General features: G+C 41.8%; 1 long non-coding RNA gene across 1 annotated transcript in view; it reads left to right on the top strand.

Annotated features, from left to right (window-relative positions):
• The window catches only part of LOC129487578 (uncharacterized), a 46,544-nt gene extending 34,349 nt beyond the window's left edge, over window positions 1-12,195 (top strand). The window contains exon 8 of the long non-coding RNA XR_010114672.1: window positions 10,456-12,195. This is a non-coding gene — a long non-coding RNA (uncharacterized lncRNA). The remainder of the gene's footprint in view (window positions 1-10,455) is intronic.
• Window positions 12,196-16,333: the final 4,138 nt, after the last annotated feature.

Genomic DNA, 16,333 nt, shown 5'->3' with positions numbered 1-16,333 from the left:
ACTTACAAGGGATGTGAAGGACCTCTTCAAGGAGAACTGCAAACCACTGCTCAACGAAATAAAAGAGGATACAAACAAATGGAAGAACATTCCATGCTCATGGGGAGGAAGAATCAATATCGTGAAAATGGCCATACTGCCCAAGGTAATTTATAGATTCAATGCCATCCCCATCAAGCTACCAATGACTTTCTTCACAGAATTGGAGAAAACTACTTTAAAGTTCATATGGAACCAAAAAAGAGCCCACATGGCCAAGTCAATCCTAAGCCAAAAGAACAAATCTGGAGGCATCACGCTACCTGACTTCAAACTATACTACAAGGCTACAGTAACCAAAACAGCAATGGTACTGGTACCAAAACAGAGCTATAGATCGATGGAACAGAACAGAGCCCTCAGAAATAATGCCGCATATCTACAACCAGCTGATCTTTGACAAACCTGACAAAAACAAGCAATGGGGAAAGGATTCCCTATTTAATAAATGGTGCTGGGAAAACTGGCTAGCCATATGTAGAAAGCTGAAACTGGATCCCTTCCTTACACCTTATACAAAAATTCATTCAAGATGGATTAAAACTTACATGTTAAACCAAAAACCATAAAACCCTAGAAGAAAACCTAGGCAATACCATTCAGGACATAGGTGTGGGCAAGGACTTCATGTCTAAAACACCAAAAGCAATGGCAACAAAAGCCAAAATTGACAAATGGGATCTAATTAAACTAACGAACTTCTGCACAGCAAAAGAAACTACCATCAGAGGGAACAGGCAACCTACAGAATGGGAGAAAATTTTTGCAACCTACTCATCTGACAAAGGGCTAATATCCAGAATCTACAATGAACTCAAACAAATTTACAAGAAAAAAACAACCCCATCAAAACGTGGGCAAAGGATATGAACAGACACTTCTCAAAAGAAGACATTTATGCAGACAAAACACACATGAAAAAATGCTCATCATCACTGGCCATCAGAGAAATGCAAATCAAAACCACAATGACATACCATCTCACACCAGGTAGAATGGTGATCATTAAAAAGGAAACAACAGGTGCTGGAGAGGATGTGGAGAAATGGGAACACTTTTACACTGTTGGTGGGACTGTAAACTAGTTCAACCTTTGTGGAAGTCAGTGTGGCGATTCCTTAGGGATCTAGAACTAGAAATACCATTTGACCCAGCCATCCCATTACTGGGTATATACCCAAAGGATTATAAATCATGCTGCTATAAAGACACATGCACATGTATGTTTATTGCAGCACTATTCACAATAGCAAAGACTTGGAACCAACCCAAATGTCCAACAAGGATAGAGTGGATTAAGAAAATGTGGCACATATACACCATGGAATACTATGCAGCCATAAAAAATGATGAGTTCATGTCCTTTGTAGGGACATGGATGAAACTGGAAACCATCATTCTCAGCAAACTATCCCAAGGACAAAAAACCAAACACCGTATGTTCTCACTCACAGGTGGGAATTTAACAATGAGAACACATGAACACAGGAAGGCGAACATCACACTCCAGGGACTGTTGTGGGGTGGAGGGGAGCGGGGAGGGATAGCAGCATTAGGAGATATACCTAATGCTAAATGACAATTTAATGGGTGCAGCACACCAACATGTCACATGTATATATATGTAACAAACCTGCACATTGTGCACATGTACCCTAAAATTTAAAGTATAATAATATAAATTAAAAAAAGAAAAATTCCAAACACCATTTATCAAAGATTATCTCCCTCCTCACAAATCTGAGTTGTCTCCTTGAAAATCGCTTTATATTATTATATATAATCACGTCTTATCTATCCTAAGGGCAATGTCTATATCAGATTAAGAATGACTAACAAGAGAATTTGCTTGTTAACACCTGTATTGCACCAATATGATGGAATAAACTGCTAGGCACTTAATAATTTATTTCTAATAACAAAATTCTCAATTGCTTTACCTACTCTGAGATTTAAATATAATGCATATCCCACATGGTTAGCACAGTGTCTAACACTGAGCTCAAAAAGCATTTGCTAAAATGAACTAAATTATGGCAAGACTGACAGAAAACCCCATGAGAAGAAAGACGTTTTAAACATAAGAAGGTGGAAGGTTCTTCCAAGTAATGGGAGAAGTTAAGTGGTAACAGGAGAATTTTACAAGAAAGACACAGCTAAAAAGTTCAGATTTCATAAACTCTCTTCTTACCAATTACTATGTAAATATTACTGATTTTCAAGTAACTCCTCTTATAGTTAAGGTTAGTTTACACTTTCAGTAATGACAAAAATCACACTGACAAAATATACTTTAATTCTCATTCTTCGTTAACTAACACATACTTAGTTCTTCATTGAAAAACTCTCATCTCTATTATGACATGAGAATGTTTCATTCATAAATGAAAACTGGTGACCCTAAATTTCAAACTCTGAAACATTATGACTACATTCAGTGTTTTCAAAGGAATCTTAATTTCAACTTTGTTCATTAAAATTTGTGAATAGATGCCCTGAGGAAATTTTCAGTACAAATACGTTAAATTCAGCAAGGCATTATTTAGAGAACATGTGTAATTTTCGTTAAGCTGAACAGTGAAAAGATGAGATGCTATTTTATATTGGCCTCTGATATGGTTTGGCTTTGTGAACCCACCCAAATCTTATCTTGAATTGTAATACCATAATCCCCACATGTCACGGGAGGAACCCCGTAAGACGTAACTGAATCAGAGTGAGTTCTCACAAGATGTGATGGTTTCCTAAGCATCTGGCATTTCCCCTGCTGGCACTCATTCTCTCTCCTGCCGCCCGGTGAAGAGGTGCCTTTCACCATGATTGTAAGTTTCCTGAGGCCTCCCCAGCCACACAGAACTGTGAATCAGTTTAACCTCTCTTCGTTATAAATTAACCAGTCCTGGGTATTTCTTCATAGCAGTGTAAGAATGGACTAATACAGCCTCAAAATATGAATTTATCAGGAAAACATTTTCATTTCAAATAACATCTAATCAAATAGTGAAATCCATAACAAATGAACATATTTTATATTGTGTAGTCCAAAGTCAATATTGTTACCATCTCTCTCCTCTTCCTCTCCCTCTTCCAACTTTCATATTCTCAATAGGTAAGGCAATCTCTTGATTATGAATTTAATATATAAGACTCTTAAATATCTTTAGGCATATTATATCTTTTTAATAATAAGAACTGGTTGACAAGTAAACAGTAATCATGAAAGGGAAAGGCAAGTCTTTCAAGTTTGAAACCAAATTCCATTAACATAGAAAAATAAGGGGCATTCACAGGAAGGAAGTTTTTAAGGTCAGGTGATTCCTATTATTAGCCAGAGGAGGATGAAAATATGATGGTGGTTCTTGACAACTGAAAAGTGAGTATGGAGATACATGATCCTTTGTAGGGTTGATGTAGTTAAACAAAAAGTGATATTTTCTTGGAGCAGATCATCTATGATTGTCACAGATTTTCAAAACTTAATAATCCTCAAACAGTAACCAGTTCTACTGATCCAGGTTGGCAGGGAGGGCAGGGAGGAGTTTGGGATAAAAAAGAGATAACTAACATTCACTGAGACAAGTATTATTAGCCCATCTTACAAATATGAAAATTTTGGTTTGAAGATTTCAAGGGACAGGAAAAATTACACTGCTAACTGGAAGACGTAACAGGGTTTAAACACAAATTTATCTTCTTCCGAACATTATTCCATCTTTACTGTACCACATCAACAAATGCTTCTGTCAGAAGAAATCTACAAAGTCATATATAGAAAATTATAGGATAATATAACCTAGGTGATATTTTCGTACCTCCTACGCATTGAACGTAATGATAGTGCACAATAAACACAAATATGGCAAAGAAAAAAAATGGGATACATTCTGAGAAATGTGTGGTTAAAGGCAAGCAACATAGAGTGAACTTAAATACAGCTAGATGTGGAGCCTGTTCATGCCTAGGCTGTATGGCAAAGCCTATTGCTCCTAGGCTACAAAACCATACAGCAAGTTACTGTACTGAATATTGTAGGCAACTGTAACACGATGGTATTTGTGTATCTAAACATACAGAAGGTACAGTAAAAATATGACATAAAAGATATTATAGTGCCCTCGTCCAGGGCGTTTTACCATGAATGGAGCTCGCAGGACTGGAGTTGCTCTGGGTGAGTCAGTGAGTGAGCAGTGAGTGAATGTGAAGGCCTAGGACAGGACTCTGCACGGCCGTAGACTTTGTAAACACTGTACACTTAGGCTACATTAAATTTATAAAGAATAGTTTTTCTTTCTTCATTAATTAATCTTAGCTTCTGTAACTTTTTTACCTATAAACTTTTATGTTTTTAATTTCTTAAAAGTTGTCATAACATAGCTTAAAATACACATTGTACACTGTAAAAATATTTTCTTTCTGGCTGGGCACAGTGGCTCACGCCTGTAACCCTAGCACTTTGGGAGGCCGAGGCGGGCAGATCGTGAAGTCAGGAGTTTGAGACCAGCCTGGCCAATATGGTGAAACCCCATCTCTACTAAAAATACAAAAATTAGCTGGGTGTGGTGATGCGTGCCTCTAGTCCCAGCTACTCGGGAGGCTGAGGCAGGAGATTACTTGAATCCGGAGGAAGATGTTGCAGTGAACCGAGATTGCACCACTGCACTCCAGCCACAGGGAGACTCCGTCACACACACACACACACACACACACACACACACACACACACACACAAATTCTTTCTTTATATCCTTATTTTATGAAATAAAATACAAACAACCCCATCAAAAAGTGGGAGAAGGGTATGAACAGACACTTCTCAAAAGAAGACATTTATGCAGCCAAAAGACACATGAAAAAATGCTCCTCATCACTGGCCATCAGAGAAATGCAAATCAAAACCACAATGAGATATAATCTCACACCAGTTAGAATGGCCATCATTAAAAAGTCAGGAAACAACAGGTGCTGCAGAGGATGTGGAGAAATAGGAACACTTTTACATTGTTGGTGGGACTGTAAACTAGCTCAACCATTGTGGAAGTCAGTGTGGCGATTCCTCAGGGATCTAGAACTAGAAATACCATTTGACCCAGCCATCCCATTACTGGGTATATACCCAAAGGATTATAAATCATGCTGCTATAAAGACACATGCACATGTATGTTTATTGTGGCACTATTCACAATAGCAAAGACTTGGAACCAACCCAAATGTCCAACAAGGATAGACTGGATTAAGAAAATGTGGCACATATACACCATGGGATACTATGCAGCCACAAAAAATGATGAGTTCATGTCCTTTGTAGGGACATGGATGAAGCTGGAAACCGTCACTCTCAGCATACTATCCCAAGGACAAAAATCCAAACACCAGATGTTCTCACTCATAGGTGGGAATTGAACAATGAGAACACGTGGACACAGGAAGGGGAACATCACACTCCGGGGACTGGTGGGGGGAGGGGGGAGGGACAGCATTAGGAGATATATCTAATGCTAAATGACGAGTTAATGTGTGCAGCACATCAACATGGCACATGGATACATATGTAACAAACGTGCATGTTGTGCACATGTACCCTAAAACTTAAAGTATAATTTAAAAAGATAACAAAAAAATTAATTTTTATTACCTTTTAAACATTTTTTAAAGAAATTAAGACACAAACACACACATTAGCTCTTCACAGACCTACACTGGGGTCAGGATCATCGATATCATGGTCTTCGACCTCTACCTCTTGTCCCACTGGGAGGTCTTCAGGGCCCAGAACAGGCGTGGAGCGGTCATCTCCTATGATAACAATACCTTCTTCTGGGTACCTCCTGAAGGACCTGTCTCAGGCTGTTTTATAGTTAATTGTTTTTTAATAAGGAGTATACTCTAAAATTATGAAAAATATATAGTGTAATAAATACATAAATCAGTAACATAATCGCTTCTTATCATTATCAAGTATTATTTGATGTGCATAATTATATATGCTGGACTTTTATACAACTGACAGTATGGGAGGTTTGCTAAAACCAGCAGCACCACTGAAACATCAGTGATGAGTTGTGCTCTGGTGACAGCTACCATGTCACTAGGGGACAGGAATTTTTCAGCTCCATGTAGTCTTGTGGGACCACTGTCATATATGCAGTTTGTCATTGCCCCAAACATTGGTATGCATCCCCTTTTTTTTTTTTTCATTTCTTTGAGACAGAGTCTCGCTCTGTCACCCAGGCTGGAGTGCAGTGGTGCGACCTCGGCTCACTGCAAGCTCTGCCTCCCGGATTCACGCCATTCTCCTGCCTCAGCCTCCTGAGTAGCTGGGACTACAGGCACCCGCCACCACGCCTGGCTAATTTTTTGTATTTTTAATAGAGACAGGGTTTCACCCTGTTAGCCAGGATGGTCTCAGTCTCCTGACCTCGTGATCTGCCCGCCTCGGCCCCCCAAAGTGCTGGGATTATAGACGTGAACCACCGCGCCCAGCCCCCTGACTGTATTTAAAGTTGAGGGGTGTGATCTTGCCCTGGCTCCTTCAGGATACTTATCTGGGATCCCACCTGGTTTCCCCCCCCAAGAATCTGCTCTGAAAGGTCATTTCTTTACTTCCGTGCTCCTAGGACTTCACCTATGAACTTGTTTAAAGTTCATTTTAAGTATAATATTTACCAATTGTTTTTGTAAAAAAGTTATTTAAATATTAAGGATATTTGAACTCCTTTTTCGGAAAAAAAAAAAAAACTGTTTTTCAGTGAATGATACTCGGCTCACCCAATGTATCAATTTTTTCTATTTTGATGTTTGCAAGTTAAAATTTGTTGCTTGATCAAACCTTTTCCTTTTCATTTCTTCTTATGGTTTAAATGCTTAGAAAGTCATTCTCTTTTCTAAGAAATTATTGAAGAAGCTTCTTTTGAATGAATCTGTCCATGTCCATCTGTCATGATTGCCATCGTTTGCTCTAATAATCTTCTCTTTAAGAGAAGCAGCATTAGTGATGTTACAGCATTAGAATGTAAATTCAATAAACATAGGTTGCCAAGGACACCAAGTTTATGACAATAAATTAGTAGATATTTTTGTTAGAAGATGTCACTCTGCAGCATGAGAATGCTGTAACATGATTAGGAGAATTTATATAGGGCTCATCTCTTGTTAATTCGGGGTGGATATTTCTCATCCCATCTCTTGCCCCAGATTTTATTTCACATTTTGCAATTCCAGACTTGAAATTTAAATCAGAGGAGAAAAGGTCTTCCCCGTTTCTCACAGCTCCACTCTTCATCTCCTCATTCTCTCCCCATTCTCTCTGCATTGCTCCCTCCCCATCTCTGTAGAGTTTCTCAAATTCCCAAGTGAACACATATCCACGGAGGATGCAAGCCCATGGTGAGCTCTAAACCCAGCTTAGCATGAATGTGTAGCGATAGCTGCTGTTACAGATGCCTGGTTGGTTTCAGTTTTGGTTGTTACACTGAAACTGAGTGGTAGTCGTTCTCCACCAATAGAAAAATAGACAAATGTTTGTTTTTATATTGAAGATTTAAACCAAATCTGAATTCAGCGCCCAAATTCTTCATCAAAGAGTTCATTCACTTCTCAGAGCTCACAGCCACCAAGTTTAAGAACGTGTGGTTGCAGTGGTAGAATTTTTTAACAGTCTTGGTCACAGCACTAAGGAAAACCCCACAGCTAGTAGCATTTAAACAGAGAGTAAACATTCACTTTATGTTTAATGCTGACAATGCTTAAAATTCAATAAACATAGACTGCCCAGGACACCAAGTTTATGGCAATAAATTAGTAATATTTATGTTAGAAGATGTCACTTTGCAGAAACTGGCACTGTCTTTTTTTACTCTTGCCACCCTGTGAGGATATTGCAATTTACTCTGAGTTGGTTGTTCTCAGTCCTCCTGTTTCCTCAGATTGATCCCCACATGAATCAGAAATTGCTTTGGCCTATGTCGCCTGGAGCTGTTCTCTTCCCCAGTGAAGCTGCCACTTCTTCCTCAAGCCCCTGCAGCTCCAACAATCCCCCAGATTCCAAAACGCAGAGGAGGGCCCTGTCCTTCCTCTTCCTGTGCCCCTCCTTCCATCAGCCCCCTCAGCATCTCTCCTTGGGACTGTGGGGCAGTCTCCTCACCCTCATGTAAGCCCTGATTCCTCGACCCCCTCCTCCCACCTCCTACACGGCCACCTCAGTTCCCTGCGTAGCATGTGGGGGTAATCTTGCTGATTTTCTCCTTAAACCCTTCCACGATCCCTTCCCACATCCACAAACAAGACAAAGTCACATTGCTCAGTGGATAGGAAAAAACAAACTGTTTCCTCCTACTCTATACGCCCCCACTCTCAATAGTTCGTTTCTGACGCCAGATGGATGGGTGTTTTCCCCACACTAAGCAATTTTCCATGGGGCCCCAGCTGGGCCTCCTACAATTCAACTCAATCTGATAGAAACCAGAGTTAGCGCAGACCTCACAAGGCAAGGGCTCAGTCTCACACTTCCAACCCCCACCCCCACTTCAGACGACAGTCACAAATGGTAGGTTCCCAGGTCACAACTTCTGACTTGACTACAAATTGGGGATTCCCACAACCCCATCCTCAGGTTTGATTATTCACTAGAGCAGCTCACAGAACACAGGAAAAACCATTTACTTACTATTGCTCATTTATTACAAAGGATATTTTAAATAGTGCAAATGAGCAGCCAGATGAAGAGATGTCCGGGGCAAGGTACGGGGGAAGGGACGTGGTGTTTCCATGCCCTCTCTGGGCACGCCACCTTCCCCGTGTTCAACAACCTGGAATTGCTCCAAATTCTTTCCTTTGGGGGTTTTGTGGAGGCTTTTTTACACAGTCATGATTGATTAAATCATTGGCCATTTGTGGTCAACTCAACATTCAGCCTCTCTCTGAGACCCCAAAGCATCTTGAAAACATGTCAACAGGGCACACACCATGTTGTATTAATTATCTGTTGACATGTCTGTCTCCATGACTAGACTATAAATGTCTTGAGGCTGTAAATCATATTGTGCCCTCTTTGTGTTGCTAACATTTAACACAGTCCAAGTTTCAGTAAATATTTATTGAATAAATGAGTGAACAAAAAAGCTATACATTTCCTGAATGTTTTGAGCGCTTTATAATCTCAGCTTATGCAACCTTTTGGAGTCATTACTCACAGAGGTTTACCACCCATAATTTTCAGTTTCTATTTATCCCAATTTTAAGCTTTTTAGATCTTCAAACTGTGCTCAAAACAACTCGTTTAGGGGATTGAATCAGAAAGTCTTAGTTCTGCTGGCACAAAACCTTGGAAACCTCCTTGATTCTGTCTCAGGAACTGGTTGAATCTGGGTAGTGATAAAGAGCTATCAATTATTCATTATTCACTCACTCATCTGTTCATCTCAGACATATTTATTGAAAATCAACCAGGCATAAGGTTGTATATTATCTTAGTGGCAAATATGAGCTTCAAACCCAGGTCTTCTCAATCCTAGTTCAATGCTATTCCTTCCACATAGACCATCTGTCAGTCAGGCCCAGCTCCTTCCTCAAGGACCCTACAGGGCAGGACATTACAATATTAACAGCTAATACCTATTGTAGCCCAGGCACTGTGCATGTTCTTGATCTTATACATATTAACTCCTTTAATCTTCACTTGTAAGATGGATTCTATTATTAAATCCATTTCACAGAATTAATGGAGGCCCAGAGAGGCAGGCAAGTTCCTTGGGGGCATACTGTTAGTAAGTGCTCGAACCTGGAATGGAAGCCAGGCAGTCTAGTTCTAGAGTCACTGGAATTGACCACTACACTTGATATAGTTTGGATCCATGTCCCCACTCATATCTCATGTTGAACTGTAATCCCAGAGTTGGAGGTGGGGCCTGAAGGGAGGGCATTTGATCATGGGGGTGAATTTCTCATGAGTGGTTTAGCATCATCCCCTTGGTGGTGTTCTCACGATAGTGAGTGAGTTCTTGTGAGATCTAGTTGTTTAAAAGTGTGTAGCACCTTCCCCTTCTCTCCCTCTTGCTCCTGCTCTGGCCGTGTGACGTGCCTGTTTCCCTTTTGCCTTCTGCCATAATTGTAAGCTGCTTGAGGTCTTCCCAGAAACAGATGCCGCTTTGCTTCCTGTGCAGTGTGCTGAATCATGAAACCTCCTTTCCTATAAATCACCCAGTCTCAGTCCAGCCTCAGGTACTTCTTCATAGCAATGTGAGAATGGACTAATACCACACTATACTGCCTTCAGTGCACAGTTCTGCCTACTCACGGGCCATTGCTCCTTCTGGCCACTGTAACGTTAGACTCATGTTTTAGGGTTACTTCTCTGGACATAGCTGAAAGAAGCAACCTCCCCATTCTAACTTACATTTTATATGCTTTATTTTCACTAGCCCCCATGGGAAATCATCACTTTTTTGCCTTATGCATAGCAAAACCTTGAAGATTTTTGCACCAAGGATTTCCACCATCTGGATATTTTCCATGGATGAACCAGGAAAATACTTTCCAGGCCCTGACATACATTCTCTACACTATGGCCCTTATGAAAAGATATTGACCATATTTCCACCACCATCCTTTTTGATGATTTGGACCCTTTATTAATATATTTAGATATTTTCAATACGCCTCAGTTGTTTTAAAATAAAATTGGGTCTGTAGTTTGAATCTGAATATATAATCTTTTGTTTGAATTGTAAAATAACTTTGCAGTGACATTTGAGGAAAGATGGCTTATAAATACATCATGCACACAATATACATATACACCCATCCTAGGTGCATACTGAAATTAACCAAAATATATTTTAATTTTTTTTTTTTTTTTTGAGACCGAGTTTAGCTCTTGTTGCCCAGGCTGGAGTGCAATGGTACGATCTCGGCTCACTGCAACCTCCACCTCTCAGGTCCAAGCAATTCTCCTGCCTCAGCCTCCCAAGTAGCTGGGATTACAGGTGCCCACCAATGTGCCCGGCTGACTTTTTATATTTTTAGTAGAGACACGGTTTCACCATGTTGGTCACGCTGGTCTCGATCTCCTGACCTCAGGTGATCCACCTGCCTCGGCCTCCCAAAGTGCTGGGATTACAGGCGTGAGCCACCACACCCGGCCAAAATGCATTTTTATAAAAGAAAAAAAAAGTATCTGTGTTGAAATTAGAAGAACCAAACTCTTGCTGCAAACTTTGTATATTTTCATTATAATTTTACCAGGATGAAAGGAGACCCAGAAAATACACACAGACATGTAGCATTGTTATTCTAGAGTTCCTTGAAATGCAGAGGACTGGGAATGTCATGAAAAAAAGTCCACAGAGTCCCACCACCGCCTACAGCTCAGAGAACAAAAGCCTGTGGCCCAGGCAGACGATGGGAAGGACAGGGAGGTCTCCTTGGAAGCCACTTGACCTCTGTTGGGACAGGCTGGAGAGAACAGCCTGCCTGTATGATGCCTCCCCTCCCGCCCTTGACACGGCTTCTACAAGGTTGGGGGCATGATGAGGAGGCAACTAAGTTTCCCAGCTGGTACTAGAGCCATCTTTGCAGAGAAAAATGTGTATCTGGCTCAGGAAATTAAAAAGGCTTTGAGTTCCAAGAAAATCACCACAAAGAGGGAAGAACCTCCTGAAATCCAAGGATACCCCTACACATGAAAAGATTCCACCCAAGCTGATAGAACTTCACTCCTTTCCTGGCCCCCTTTTGAGGGAAAGTATTCCAATAATGTATTCCTCCATTGTGACTGATCCTGACCCCAACTCCCTCGCCACTGTCCCCAGGCAGGCTGAACAGAGACGATACATTGCCAGCATACAGCCCTCCAGGTACAGAGAGAAGATCATGAGTAGGCTCACGTCAAAAGGGAAAGACAGCAGTGGGTTTCTATCTAGATCATGTGGACCAAAAGGCAGATCTCCTAGAACTGGCCCAGAGTTAAAAACAAACAAGCTGAAAAATAGGAAAATCTGGCAAAACTACTACAAAAAAAGAAACAAAATGTACAACATACACATGAATAATACATTTGTTTGGCTAGTATCGAGAAAAATAGAGCTGTTTTATGCAAGGATGTTGAAGAAAAGATGAAACACTATGAAACAGGAGCTCATAAGAGGAAAGAATAAAATAAAAAGGAGCTGGCAGGAACAGAGAAAAAATAAGGGGTAATAATAGAATTGAAAAATTAGACCGGGCACAGTGGCTCAACCCTGTATTCCCAGGACTTTGGGAGGGGGAAGTGGGCAGATCGCTTGAGGTCAGGAATTCGAGACCAGCCTGGCCAACATGGTGAAACCCCAGCTCTACTGAAAATAGGAAAATTAGCCAGGCATGGTGGCGGGTGCCTGTAATCCCAGATACTCAGGAGGTTGAGGGAAGAGAGTCGCTTGAACCGGGAGGCAGAGGTTGCAGTGAGCCGAGATCATGCCACGGCACTCCAGCCTGGGAGACAGAGCGAGACCCCATCTCAAAAAGAAAAAGAAAAATTAAAACCAAAATAGATGGAATATGAACTTTGGACAACCTTGTTGCTGAGAATAACTACAAAGTGTAAAATACGTAACATCCCTTGCTCAAAACCACCAGAGAGTTAAGTTAATGAAGAGTTTCCGGGCCAGTTTATAGCAAAAGAAGGAAATCCAGAGAGGTGAGCCAGGCGATAGGAATGCTCTGGGGGCAACTTGGCAGTTTGTGACTCTAGGACCAGTCGATGGTGAGGGGCCTCATGAGTTCCTGTGGCTTTGGTTAGGAGCTTCATGGTCTACACCCTAGGAGTATGGGCACTTCACAAGTAAACTGGGCTACAAGTGTACATATGGAATCATATTTCATCTCCTCAAGAGCTGCTGTAATATACTAGGCAATAACAACACATGGCCCAGAAGCTTCACCTACATGGCACATGACAGCTTGAGCACCTTGGATGTGACGGGCAGAGGGGGGCAGAGGTGAAGCAACAAGCATTGGTGCAGTGTTGTTGGTTTTTGTTTTTGTTTTTTGTGATAGAGTCTTACTCTGTCACCCAGATAGACTGCAGTGGCACGATCGCGGCTCACTGCAACCTCCAGCTCCTGGCTTCAAGCAATTCTCCTGTCTCAGCCTTCTGAGTAGCTGGGATTACAGGCGCCCACCACTATCCCTGGCAAATTTTTTTTTTTTTTTTGGCATTTTTATTAGAGACGGGGTTTCACCATGTTGGCCAGGCTGGTCTCGAACTCCTGACCTCATGATCCACCCACCTCGGCCTCCCAAAATGCTGGGATTACAGGTGTGAACCACCGCGCCCAGCCCGTTCATGACTTTTATAAAACTGTGTGAATTCAGACTGTGTGGTGCGACACAGAGATCAATAAATATGCCAATGAAATAAGCAGCGTCTACAAACAGCCTGAGAGATATAAGACCTGATTTTTGACAAAGGTAGCGGCTGGGGAACACATGTTCCCAGATAGGCTGGGTCAGTAGGATATCCAGGTGGAAAAAAATTCATCCTGATCCTTTTATTGTATATGAAAATTGATACCAAATGGATTCTAAATCTAAACATAAAAGATGAAAGTATGAAACGTCTGCAGAATAACATAGGAAAATATCTTTACTAATCCAGAATGTGGGAAAATTAAGAAGTGAAGTTACGAAAGCTCTAGAATAATAAAAGCTAACGAATTTTGAGTATGTACAAAGTTTCAAGCACAGTTCTCAGAGCTTTGTGCAAATCTCATTTTCACAACAACCTTAATACAGCCATTTTGCAGATGAGGAAACTGAAATGCAGAAACGTTAAGTAACTCATCCTAAGGTCACATAGCAGGTACATGGAGGAAATATAATTAGAACACAATCTTACTTCAGAGCTCACTCTATGCTGTCCAATATGCTGGGTTTATATTCTTGGGATGAAAAAGCCCTTCCAATAACATGAAATAAAAGTCAAGAATCATAAGTAAAAATACCGACAATTTTTTTACACACATTTTAAATGTTTGGTCCAAAATAAAATTGCAAGAGAACTGAAGAATTAGGAAGATTTTGCAGCACTTATAAGAGACAAAGGTCTGATGTGATTAACATTCAAAACCGTTCTGCAAATCAACTTTAAAAACTCACCCAGATAAGAAAAATGGGAAAACTCTAGGAACAGGTAATTCTCAAAAGAATAAATATAAAATGTTGTGAATCAGGCTGGGAGTTGGGGCAAGAGTGATCTTATGGATAGATACATCTCAAAAATGCCAGATTCAATAAAATTAAACTTAGGCCACTTTCTTTACTGTAAAATATATCACAGCCTTTTATGTATGGTTATCCACAGTGATACTACAGAAAAAATTATCACATGGAACATTTCCAAATCATGTCTAACATAGAATGTTTTCCTCTGGAGTTTTCCCAGGACCGAGGCTCTGCAGAACAAACTTTGCATTAACTCTACTCCACATAATAACCCTATCATGTTCTCCATGTTACGAGATTATATAATCTAATACTGGCATTCTAAATTAAATAAGGTCTTATTCCACCACTACTTTGCTGCCTCCCCCAGGGTGTTGGGCCTGGAAGGATTGTTAATGATTTTACAAAGAGGAAGGTGGAGTTGAGAAGCAAAGTCAGTTGCTAAATCATTCCTCCAATTCCCCTGAGCTTCCAGAACTCTGGGTCCAGACCCTGGGGAATCATTTTAGACGGCATCTTTGCAGAACCAATACACGGACTTTGATTGATCAATTATAATCTCTTCATTTGCTGAGTCACTGGCCCTAACTCAGCATCCCTGGGGCCTCTCAGTCAACTCTCCAGGAGCCAGTTTAGAGGTGGCATTCCTTCCCCCAACCTCTGCTCCTGGCGGGCCTGGCACAGACCTGGATCATCCTGGGCATGTCCCTTGAGTGCCAAAAGCAGGGGAATTAGAAGCTGGAACATCTTCTTGTCATTCCAGTCCCAAACTGCCCAACCTTTGCCTCCAGCCAGAGCTGATAACATGCCATCCACAGTGGTTTCTGGCAGGGGCGTCACAATGCAGGGCAGAGGGGGGCTGGTGACTTCACACTGAGCCCTGGGCTCAGGGAGGGGCAGGGGATGCAGGTCAGCCTGGGTAAGCAGAGTCCGCATGTCCAATCCTTCCCTGTCTCGCGTCCCCTCTGCAGCAGGGGCTAACGGGGCACCCTGGAAGGGCCAGGCTGGGTGGGCGGCTGTCAGCATGCTCCCCTCCCACCTTTGACACTATGCTTTTACTCCTTGTATGCCTTGGTGTTAAATAGCTCTAGGTCTTTGGGTGATTTTTTATGTTCTCTGGAACCAGGTTACAAAAAGCCTGAAATGCCTTGTTAAGACTTTTGGATCTTACCCATAAGGTCAGCTGGGGAGGAAGGGATAGTATTAAAGAGGGTCATGTGGTAACATTTGCATTAAAAGATGACCCATCTCTACTAAAAAAATAAAAAATAAGAAATAGCCACACATGGTGGTGCACGCGCGTGGTTCCAGCTACTCCAGAGGCCGAGGCAAGAGGATGCTTGAGCCCAGGAGATCGAAGCGGCAGTGAGCTATCATTGCTCCACTGCTGCAGCCTGGCCAACAGAACAAAATCCTGTCCAAAAAAAAAAAAAATACTTTGTAGCAGATGAAACTAGAAGAGAGTATCACGTAGGAAGTGGCTCCAGTCATACAGATGGGACATGACAGGGGCCTACAGTGGGAAAGACATGGTGGACCTGGAGAGAAACACAGGCAACAAGGCGGAACGGAGAGGCACCATGGTTGATGAGCTCTGCAGGATGACCAGGCAGCCAGAAGCCCAATCTGAAAGTCTAGGGTGGAAGGATAAGCTGGGGAGTCTTCAGGCTATTGAACTCCGGGGGTGCGTGAGGTCGCCCAGGGACAGCAACTGCAGAGAGGAGCACAGAGGGCCGAGGCTGGACCCTGAAGGACCATCAGCATCCACACAGAGGAGGCAGAGCTGGGAAAGGAAGCTGGCAATTGCCAGAAGAGTTGGAGGAAACCCAGGAGAGGGAGTTGCTGTGGAAAATCGAAAATGGGCCAAGAACGCTCCAAGGAGAGGTGCCTGTGATTACAGATCATCCCTCCCCTCTGCTCCTCCCACAGCCTCAGAGATCTCATACCATTGGTTATGTGCGCTCTCCCTCATCCTCCCCTTCTCCTACTCTTCTACATCCTTCTCATCAGCCTTTGAAGGTGCTTTAGTCATGGCACCTTAAATCCTTCAAAATAAACAGCTTCCCAATCCCCTCCCTGTCAGTGACTTACCTACAG

The sequence above is a fragment of the Symphalangus syndactylus genome, chromosome 1 (genome assembly GCF_028878055.3).
Source record: "Symphalangus syndactylus isolate Jambi chromosome 1, NHGRI_mSymSyn1-v2.1_pri, whole genome shotgun sequence".
NCBI lineage: Eukaryota > Metazoa > Chordata > Mammalia > Primates > Hylobatidae > Symphalangus > Symphalangus syndactylus.
The sequence above is the reverse complement of the archived record's forward strand: the minus strand, read 5'-3'. Positions and strand labels throughout refer to the sequence as shown.